The 11,181-nt window shown below is 40.9% G+C and overlaps 1 long non-coding RNA gene across 1 annotated transcript; it reads right to left on the reverse strand.

The window, feature by feature from the left end:
- Positions 1-1,538: 1,538 nt before the first annotated feature.
- On the reverse strand, positions 1,539-2,905 carry LOC139190718 (uncharacterized). Its single transcript, XR_011575074.1, has 5 exons — positions 2,658-2,905; positions 2,477-2,550; positions 2,296-2,393; positions 2,115-2,212; positions 1,539-1,939 (listed from the first exon to the last, which is right to left on the reverse strand). It is a non-coding gene; the product is annotated as an uncharacterized lncRNA (long non-coding RNA).
- Positions 2,906-11,181: the final 8,276 nt, after the last annotated feature.

The following is an 11,181-nucleotide window of genomic DNA, read 5'->3' on the forward strand; positions in this document are numbered from 1 at the left end:
TGGCATACCGGATGCACACCGACGAAGAGCGATGTCTTCTCTTCCCCTCCACCCTCTCTGGCGGAGCTCTAAATTGGTATTGTCGTCTTACACCTGAGACGGTAGACTCATTTGAGGAATTGAGGAAACTATTTATTTCCCAACACATTTTCCAAACCGATCGCTTGCACTCTGCAGATGACCTGTACACTATCCGCCAGAGGCCAGACGAGTCATTACGTATGTATGCTGGCCGCTTCAGCCATGAATACTCCCGGTGTGCCGAGGCAGACGACAAGACTGCCCTCAAAGCCTTCACGGCAGGCCTACGTGATTGTTTCTTTAAATACATGATCAATGCCAATACTTGGAAGACTTACTCTGAGGTGATGGCGCAGGCTTATAACCATGCCTCCGCCGAGGCAAAGACATATCAGGAGAAACCCCCTCACCCAACGCCATGGAGGAAGAACTAGCAATAGCTAAAGTTTGACGGTTGGGAAGATCATCCAATGTTTCTCTAGTACAGGACTCTAACAAAGACCCTGAAGACTCCGACATTGCAGACTCAGACTTAGAGCTAAAGCTAGAAGAGCCCTCATCACTAGAACTTCCAGACTCTGACATCTACAATAAGAAGAAACAAATTCTATCACTACATGCATGATCAAAACATAAGGAAGTTCCTATATTACCCACATGAAGATGGTGCAAAGCGATGCCGGAACCCTTCTCAATCAGAAAGCAATCCGTCTTCCACAGTCACTACAAAACAAGCAAATGAAGACCGTGTCAAGCGCCAAAAAAAAAAAAAAAAAAAAAAAAAAAAAAAAAAAAAAAAAAAAAAAAGCTTCATCCAAAAAGCTTTACCCGAAAAGCTTCACCTCCAAAACTTCACCCAAAAAGCTTCATCCAAAAAGTTTCACCCAAAAAGCTTCACCTAAAAAAGCTTCACCCAAAAAAAAAAACTTCACCCGAAAAGCTTCACTTAAAAAAGCTTCACCTACACAGCTTCACCTAAAAAAGCTTCACCTAGAAAGCTCCCTCTACATACTTTCACCTACAAAGCTTCACCATCAAAGCTTCACCTCGAAAGCTTCACCTCGAAAGCTTCATCTACAAAGCTTCACCATCAAAGCTTCACCCAAAAAGCTTCACCTAAAAAAGCTTCACCCAAAAAAAACTTCACCTCCAAAAAGCTTCACCCAAACAGCTTCACCTAAAAAAGCTTCACCCACAAAGCTTCACCTAAAAAGCTTCACCCACAAAGCTTCACCCAAAAAACTTCACCCGAAAAGCTTCACTTAAAAAAGCTTCACCTACAAAGCTTCACCTAAAAAAGCTTCACCTAGAAAGCTTCACCTACATAGCTTCACCCAGAAAGCTTCACCATCAAAGCTTCACCTAGAAAGCTTCAACACCAAAGCTTCACCTACAAAGCTTCAACACAAAACCTTGCTCCAAATAAACAAATTTTGTTCACAAAACCCAAGATGCCCTTGAACTTGTACAAAAACACAGGTCAACACAAACATTTGTTTTGTTCTACACCCACAACATCCCTGTCATAACCAAACAAGCAATTATGTATATGTTTCCAAACATATTATAATAGATCCAACAACAAGCCAAAGTCCCAAGTTTCATAATGGACAAAAGTACAAGCAATTCATCAATAATGAAGGTGCTACAAAACTTGGAATCTGCCCCAAAATAGAAATCCAACCCAAGAGACTTTTTCTCTCTCTCCCTCTTCCGCCTCCTTTCATCTATCAAATTTCTGCAACCTCTGCTCTTCTCCAATGGAGCTGAATTTTGGACACCCTATAGTTTTTGAGCATATGAACAACTTTCAAGAAGGAACCATTTCTGTTTGAGCGACGGAAATTAAAGTGTTGAAGCTCCAAACATGACAGTTGGATTCTTGCAGATTTCGAAGCTGCTATGATGTTTCGAAGATCTGGAAATATTTAACCATTAGTTCATTCTGAATGTTTGATATGTTATGAAAGAGACGATGAGGCACAACTTCAATGAAGAAAGCATGCTGATCTGAACAATAGAAAATGGAGTTTCGAAGCTCACAACAAATCTGACGGGTTGACAGAAAAATAATAACCAGTCATTCATCATACCTGAATTTCTTGAGTTATATAGCTCCGAGGGATCTCAAATTTGGATATGTTGTAGTTCACAAGCTGAGGAACAACTTCAATGAAGAAAGCATGCTGATCTGAGCAAGAGAAAATATAGTTTCAAAGCTCACAACAAATCTGACGGGTTGACAGACAAATGATAAACAGTCACTCATCATACCTGGATTTCTGGAGTTATACTGCTCCGAGGGACCTCAAATTTGGATATGTTTTAGTTCACAAGTTAAGGAACAACTTCGATGAAGAAAGTATGTTGATCTGAACAAGAGAAAATGGAGTTTCGAAGCTCACAACAAGTCTGACAGGTTGACAGAAAAATGATGAACAGTCACTCATCATACCTGAATTTCTGGATTTGTACTGCTCCGATGGATCTCAAATTTGGATATGTTGTAGCTGACAAGGTGAGGAACAACTTCAATGAAGAAAGTATGTTGAGATGAACAAGAAAAAATGGAGTTTAGAAGCTCACAACAAGTCTGACGGGTTAACAGAAAATTGATGAACAGTTACTCATCATACCTGAATTTCTGGAGTTGTACTACTCCGATGGATCTCAAATTTGGAGATGTTGTAGTTCACAAGATAAGGAACAACTTTCATGAAGACGACTTTGCGATCTGAGCTATAGAGAATGGTGTTATCTTGCATCCACTCAGGCTGATTAGTGGAAACGAAAAGCAATTCCACCAAAGAAAAGATGAAAAAGAGAGAAAAGCTACTAATTGCACTTGATCTTGTCTAGTCAATAGCATGCAGCATCAAACACACAAAAGTTGGAAATATTTTTAGATAAGGCATATGCGAATGTGTGACATCGAAACAAGGATTCATTACTTTGACAAATTAGTAACAAGCGAGACACCTCATTCGGCAACTCTCTTCGCCTGAAGACTTGGGGGACTCCCACCATATGCTACTGCACCTTAATACTCGGCAGTCTCACAACCACTCAGTGACTTGGATTTTTCAAGTCTCCAACCGAGAAGTTTTCCTCACTCGGGAAATTAAGGGAACACTACCTCAAACTATATGCTTCACTCACAAAGCTTCAACAATACAGGCTTCAACAAAAGCAAAAATTCAAAGAACTTTATGAAGAAGGCTTTGGTGTATTTAACACAATATATTGAAATGAAGCAAAGCTTATTTATTAATATTTTCGATAAGCCACAAATATGTACATATACATGAGTCAAAATAAACAAACAAAAGGGAGCCTTCACAAAGGTTGCTTAGGGGAAGTCTCAGCAGTCGGTAGAGCCCCAGAAAGAGAAAGCACCGGAGGGTGGTTATCCGGAGCCTCAGTACTTGACAAAACCCCAGAAGGAGGAGGCATTGGAGGTTCATCATTTGAAGCTTCATTACCAGGTACAGCCCCAGAGGACGAAGGCAATAAATGCCTTTGGAACAAACCCACAAACCGCTGATGATCAAGTAAAACCTTACCATCAGATTCCTTCATCTGGTCAAGCTTCCTCTTCATGTTTGTAGCATAGTCATGGGCGAGCCGGTGCAACTGCTTATTCTCATGCTTGAGCCCTCTAATCTCCTGTTTGAGACTCATCACTTCAGCAGCCAATGATTCAACTTGGCGGGTTCTAGCAAATAGGCGTTGGGCCATATTAGACACAGAACCTGCACACTGAACACTAAGAGCCAGAGAGTCCTTAACAGCCAACTCATCAGACCGTTTGGAAAGTAGTCTGTTATCTTTGGGAGTGAGAAGGTTCCTGGCCACCACTGCAGCGGTCATATCATTCTTCATCACAGAATCCCCAACGGTAAGAGGACCAGTAGGGGATATGAAGGATGGGCGCCATATGTTGTCTGGAGAAGGCGTGGCTGTCTCTTCTCCAAGGTTCAGGTCAAAACGACGGTCGGAGGGTCCAGACATTTTCAAATGTGTTGAAGAAGGAAGAGGTCAGACAAATCAAGATCTTAGAAGTGCAAGAAATGAGCTTCTACTGGTAGAGATTCAAGTGTGCTGTGGAACTTAATGCCAGCCTCTATAAAAATCTGCACTCGACGGAGCTTCAGAAATCGAAGAGGCGTTTGCTTTCTCAAAAGCTGGGCTGCTCAGAGACCACGAGGGCCGATCTCAGAAATCGAAGAGGCGTTTGCTTTCTCAAAAGCTGGGCTGCTCAGAGACCACGAGGGCCGATCTCAGAAATCGAAGAGGCGTTTGCTTTCTCAAAAGCTGGGCTGCTCAGAGACCACGAGGGCCGATCTCAGAAATCGAAGAAGCACCTGCTTTTTCAGCCTCGTCAGCACCTGTCACATGCACAATCAGCTTTGCGAAAATTACGGGCAATCTGTCGAAGATTTCTGGTGAAGTAAAAAGCACGTGAATCTTACTGTTCAATCACCGCTCTCCATATGCACCATCAACTCCTCGGGTACCACATATAACTTTGTCAAAGATCTCTGACAAAGTTTAGGCACGAGAATTTCGAAGTTCCAGCTACCCTACTATTACCCATAAGGGTAAAGGAACAGCACCACTGCTTGACAACTGGAAAGTCCCTATGTGTGTCGACCTCCGTGTTTTGCGGCAAGACAGGTTGGCAAGAACGTCCAACCTTTACTCACATTCGAGAAAAGACTCCCAACATAATTACTTTCTCAAAAACCGGAGTAGCACCGCTTTCCGAATCTCGAGAGTCAGATCCTCGACGGGATTGCTTGTTCGAAAACCGAAGAGGCACAACTCTCAGAACTTCGAGAGCCAGATTTCCTTAGATAAAGCTTGTCTGTAATCTTCACACGTAATATCAGCTTTCCAGATACCACATACCACTTTTTCAAAGTGCTCTGACAAAATTAAAACACGTGAAGCTGGCAACTCCCACTACATTGCTGTGACCAAGAAGGGTAAAGGAATAGCATTACTACTTGTTATTGGGAAATCCCTATATACATTGACCTCCCTCCTCAACGGACAGGCAAACCTGCAAAAATGCTCAACCCTTTCTCGCATTCGAAAAGGCACCCTCAACATAACCTCTCGAAATACTCAGCTTTATTTCCCCCCGATAATACCTCAGCAAATAAGCCACACCAAGAACAAGAGTATCTCATATCATCAGGGTCGAAAGCAAGAGTATCCCATATCATGCTTTCTCCCTATCTTTGTCTTTGTCCTTGTCCACACCTGCAGGACAAGGAGAAAGAGAGCAGTCAGTCGGAACCTGAAATCAAACCTCCAATTTGGAACTGACTGCCTGGAGCCTTTGCCTGGTTGCTTACTTAGCATTGCTCTCGAGTACTCATCCTCAACTGCTGTCAAGGTCACGAATTCCACCGGCAAATACCTCATGACAGTTGATCAGATATTGGCTCTTTACACTGAAGCTGCCAAGCGTGGATGAGTCACTATGAAGGAATGTTCTGAAGGACCATTTAAATGCAAAGGTTGCACACCACTTCTGCCATGCAAAAGATTGAAGCAGAAGGTTCAACGGTGAGCTGAAACAGATCACTACAGCACGACACCTTTCCATACCACATTCATTATTCCGTCAACAGCAAAAGTATCCCATATCATCAAGGTCGAACGTACTCTAGATTTGATGGACTTGTTTTGACCCTCAAATTTTTGAGTCGGCCTTATACTCTGAAGGGCACCAGAAAACCCTCCAGCACAGTTCAAGAATAAGCCTGTGGAAAGTTACTTCTTCAAAAGCAAAAGTATCTCATATCATCTCTTATCCATTTGCTTCTCCTTATCCTGGCAGTTGAATGAGAGACAAGGAGAAGGAGAACAATCAACCGGAAGCCGAAGTCAAACCTCTGATCCTGGGTTGCTTACTTGGAAGTTTGACTGCTTACCTTGTCTGTCACCTCTTTCGGCAGATCTCCTAGCTCGGCGACTTGGGGGACTCCTACTATAGGGTTTGTATCACACTTGACTAAGCCCGAAACTACAACTAAGCTTCAAGTGAAATTGATACATTACCTTGTGCATCAACATCAGCTAAATACACCATTCCCGGATGGAGGAAAGGTACTTCCAGAGAAGGGCAGATGAAGATCAGACCACACTTCGGTACTTAGAAGTTTCGTGATTACTCAAGGGATTGGATCTTGCAAGTCCCCAACCGAGGAGTTTCCCTCACTCGGGAACTTAGGGGAGCACTGTTTGTACCATACTTGACCAATCTCGAAACTACCGAGCACCGGCCAACGCTATACTGTCAAGGACCCAGAAGAGTTCCCCTCCGACCAGGAGGCCAATCACTACTCGACACGTGTCAAGATTAGAAGCCAATCAGAGCAAGCACGTGTCGACATCAAGAACCAATCATAACATGACACATGTCAATGTGACAAAGCTACAAGTTTTTCTATAAATAGGGGTCATTCCCCCACAATATTGGCTAATGCCATTTGTGTTAAATCATTCACAAGAACTCACTAAATTGAGAGCTTGATCCCTTGTACTTGTGTAAGCCCTTCACTACTAATAAGAACTCCTCTACTCCGTGGACGTAGCCAATCTGGGTGAACCACGTACATCCTGTGTTTGCTTCTCTGTCTCTATTCATTTACGTACTTATCCTCACTAGTGACCGAAGCAACCAAGCGAAGGTCACAAAACCTGACACTTTCTGTTGTACCAAAGTCTTCGCTGATTTTGTGCATCAACAATTAGAAAGAAAAATTAACTTGTGAAGGAGTGTAGAATGAGATTTTTTGAGTCCTAATAACAGTTCTCTTAATTTAAACAAATCAATTTACTTGATAATTTAACCAATTAACCTTACGTATTCATTTTCTGGCCAATCTCATTTTTTTGGCCAATTTCCATGCTTTGATATTAATTTGAACCAAATTAACTTACTTGGTAATATAACCAATTAAATTAATTGACATGATTTATGTTTGAATTTAAATCAGTCAAATAAAAGGTAATTCCTCAATTGTTTCCACCGTCAATTTAATCTGGTGAATTTTTTGCATTTCGCCAAATGTTGACACGTCATTCTCCATAACTCGTTCGACTTTGGTGAGTCACATGCTATGTGTGCAATTTGTGAGAGCATGGCAAGCGCCACGTAAGGCTTGCATGTCAAAACTTAATTGTCAGTGAATATTCATTTCACCAAAATTTATGTGTCTACAGTGTGTTAGGCAAAAATTGCATCTTCATCCTTATTGTGTAAAAGGTACGTACATATTATATTAACTGTGTAGCCTAAAATAATCCCAAATATTCTAGAGGCGACGCGTGAACTTTTCTCAAGAACGACAAGATTGCCCTCATTAAATGGGCATGCTTCTCAGATACTCCCATGCGCAGCTCACACCCTAGAAGGTCCATGCAACTGAATACGACTGCCCATAGCTCATCTACCATTGGCAAGGAAAAGTCAAAGCATTAAGGATAAGGATTAATTACCAAATCCTATCTTAATGTATTCCAAATTGATGACACACCTTGACCTGGAATGTCCACTTGGACTCCGAATCGAGTTGTGTTGGCCGACACTCGGAGGGTGACGAAGCCATAAAGTGTAGTGATGTGGAAAATATGAGTAAATTTAAACCTAAAAGTGCCTATATGCAAGAGTGCGCTAGTGAGCGGGAATGAACCCATTTCACACGTGATGTTAAAGCATAAGTAAAATACAATAAAGTAGATTGAGAATTATAACATCGAAGGTAACCTCCTATACCAAGATTTGCCAAGAATCCTCATCGATACGAAACCTCAGCTATTAAAACCTGGAGGGGTGAAAAACAAGGGTGAGTGGGCCAAAAAATAAAGCTTTGTAAAAACCTTTTCGAAAACATAATAACCCCTCGCTGTAAAGCAAGTATAGTTTCAAAAATATACATACTATGTATAGTATGAAAAAACTTACCATCGCCTACAATATCTCAAGAATTCAACACGTCACAATATATTTCGTAAATAAACACCTAACGTTCGATAATCACATAATCTCGCAAAACAAACATATCATATCAAGGGCTCATCGACATATGTTGACACACGAGTTTATGCACATGTATTCTGACATGAACATGACTAGGTGTAAAGAAATAATTTATGCTCTAGTACTACAATCACATGAAGACTGGCGCTATGCGCATCGCATACGAGTCCTAATTGCCTATAGCAATCTAGGACAGGAATGACACCTACAATGGATCCAAAGTGAACGGTGCGATGTGATGTCATAGCCCGTCCCGAGAAACAGTTATCATTAATGTGAAAAGACTAGTTTACCCTTGGATGTAAAAATGTGTGGTGTGTGATTTATTTTGAATTGGATTAATTAAGTTTTTCCTAAGTTTTTGGAACCACTTAGGAACTAAGAAACTTTGGTTGTGATTGAGTTGTTGGCTAGTTTTGGACCACACATCACTCCTCCATCCTCTCACTTCCTCCTCGTGCTCTCTCTCTCATCCCTCAGACTCTCTCTCTTCCCTCTTTCGTACGGACAAACTTCGAACTCTCCCCTTTTAGGCACGGATCGAAGCTTTAAAGGTAAGGTTATTGCTCATTGTAACCTCCTGAGTATATTGATACCCTTGTTTGGACATGAATGCTTCGAAAACCAGAGAAACCTTAACCTCGATTTTGTGCACTGTTCATGCACATGTAAAACCTTGTGTTTCAGGGAATTCTAAGGACATAGGAAGCTTAAGGAGGTCCTCACGAGTCTAGGGGTACTTCGTTGGAAGGATTTGGATGTTAGAGGATTGAGATCGACGTGTTTCCAGGTAAGCCGAGCTTTCGACATTTCTCAGGAAAAATCTAATAGAATTTAAGCCTTGAAACTTGTATAACGTGATTCTACATGCTATTAGCTTCATTTTGGTACCAATTTCATGAAAAATGGTAAAGAATCGAAGGAGAATAGTGATTTTAAAGTTTTACCTAGAAACCGACGAAATCGCCGACGACTGGCGACTCACCGGAGAAGAGAGGGGAATATTCCGTCAGTTTTGACGAAATATGCTGACGCCGTCAGTTAGTTTAGACGGTTACCATTAGACTTAACAGAATATTCCGGGGAATATTCCTAACGGCAGTTAGGGAATCCATCAGGATCCCCTGCGCATGGCCGCGCGTATTATCGTGCCTTGGCCGTGCGTGGCAGTGCGTACGGGGTCAGAAAATTATTTTGAAAATTTGGGGATGATCCTGAGGTTGTGTAGGTCATTGTGGCATATTCATATACCCAATTTGAGCATTGTATGAGAAGTTATTAGCTAGTTTTGCCTATGTGCTTTAAAATAATGTTTTTATAGTTAATTCGCATATAGGTGAGACTTATTCCGAGGACGAGCGTATCCACGGGCGACTAGGGGGTTACGACCTGTCGACATACCAGTGAGTGGGCTTTTGTTTTCAGTATATATTAATATACTTGATATATTTCCCAGAAATGCAGTTTTTTAAGGAAAGTATGCTTTGAAATAATATGTCAAATGCTTTTATATTCTGAATACGCATTTCATGGTTGCATATATATATATAAATATGGTGCTGTGGGGTCACAGGTAAGTTCAGGTAAGCTATGTTTGGTTATGTGAATCATCGATGATATGACATGTGATTGAATAATGTTGAACTCATAAAATTGCACCTAGGGTGATTGTGATTTAGCTAGAGATATGTAGTACAGGCCTGTTTATTTACGTCACCTCCCGCATTATATGCTCATATTGGATCCAACTTAAGTGCACAGCCTTGTCGTACATACCTTATTTATGGTTCCGACTCGTCGGTGACTAGCGATTTATCGCCCGGGTATTATGAGAGAATAGAATTGAGCATAATTATATTACACCCAATCTTGTCGTACAGACCTCTTTTTAGTGGTTCCGACCTATATGCAGTATATTGCCGTATAGGACATTGTAGTGACTCCGGCTAGATTGACTTTGAGCTATGAATTCAGCCGTACAGACTACCGTAGGGGTTCCGGCTAACATATAATATTTCTATCAATTTGTTCTTACCTGAATTGCTTACTCTGTTATATAGCATGGCATATATTTGAATATGATTATGTGAAGCATGAATTGAATTGATATGATTTTATATATATGCATATATATATATATATTGTTGGAAATGTGCTCTAAACCAATTCATATGATGATACTTTACGGACATTTCACATGTTAAACTAATATAGTTTAATTTAAAGGGCAAAGATTATTGTTTGAAACCATCTCATATAAATGTTATACGCTTAAACGATAAGTCCAAGGAATATGTAATTGGGAGAATGAGATCTGAAGTTAGATTCATGAGACCATTCTCTTTTGTATACATATCTTAAACATTCCTGATCATAGGATTGCCAATCGGGCATTGACAGTCCGTTAAGATCAGTACGTGCTATGTCTTCTCTTAGGGAGAGTGACTGGTCTCGAGTCATTGGTATGACTGACACCAAGACAAGTACGTAGGTGCTCAATAGAGAATGAGTTCACTAAATGCAATCAACAAGGAGTTCTCATAGTCATGTCACATGAGAACTCATGGTTGGGATAATGCAAAGTAGTCCTTTGACCTGAGGCATCATAGTTGTCTTGTGGTTAGGTCCTTGATCTTTGACCATGTCAAAGTCACTCCATCCGAGGGTGTTCACGACATAGTTGGGGTTAAGCCACTTAGCCATGGAGGCAAGGGAATGCGCAACAAGGGATCTCTAACCTTCAAACTGTTTGAGGAAGAATACTCTATGATATGATTAAGAATCTCTGGCCAGAGTATGAATGAGATTTAGGAAGTCATTCCAAATCACATTCAAGGTAATCATATAAGTAAATGAATCACATTGGATAGTAAACATGAATAAACTATTAAACCAAACAATGTGGTCAAGAGTATTGTATTAGAGAAAGACCGTATTGCATTGTAATCCTAAACTGAATAGGTTCTCCACCTCTTCTGATTAGCTTGGGTAACTATGACATACTGCTAGGTGTCACTCATGGTTTGTGGAAGCCCTAAAGGTGTATAATCAGTAAAGGGAGAATTGAAAGTAAGTTTCAATTCACAATCGATTTGAAAGAGTTC

The sequence above is a fragment of the Malus domestica genome, chromosome 13 (genome assembly GCF_042453785.1).
Source record: "Malus domestica chromosome 13, GDT2T_hap1".
In the NCBI taxonomy this organism is placed as follows: domain Eukaryota; kingdom Viridiplantae; phylum Streptophyta; class Magnoliopsida; order Rosales; family Rosaceae; genus Malus; species Malus domestica.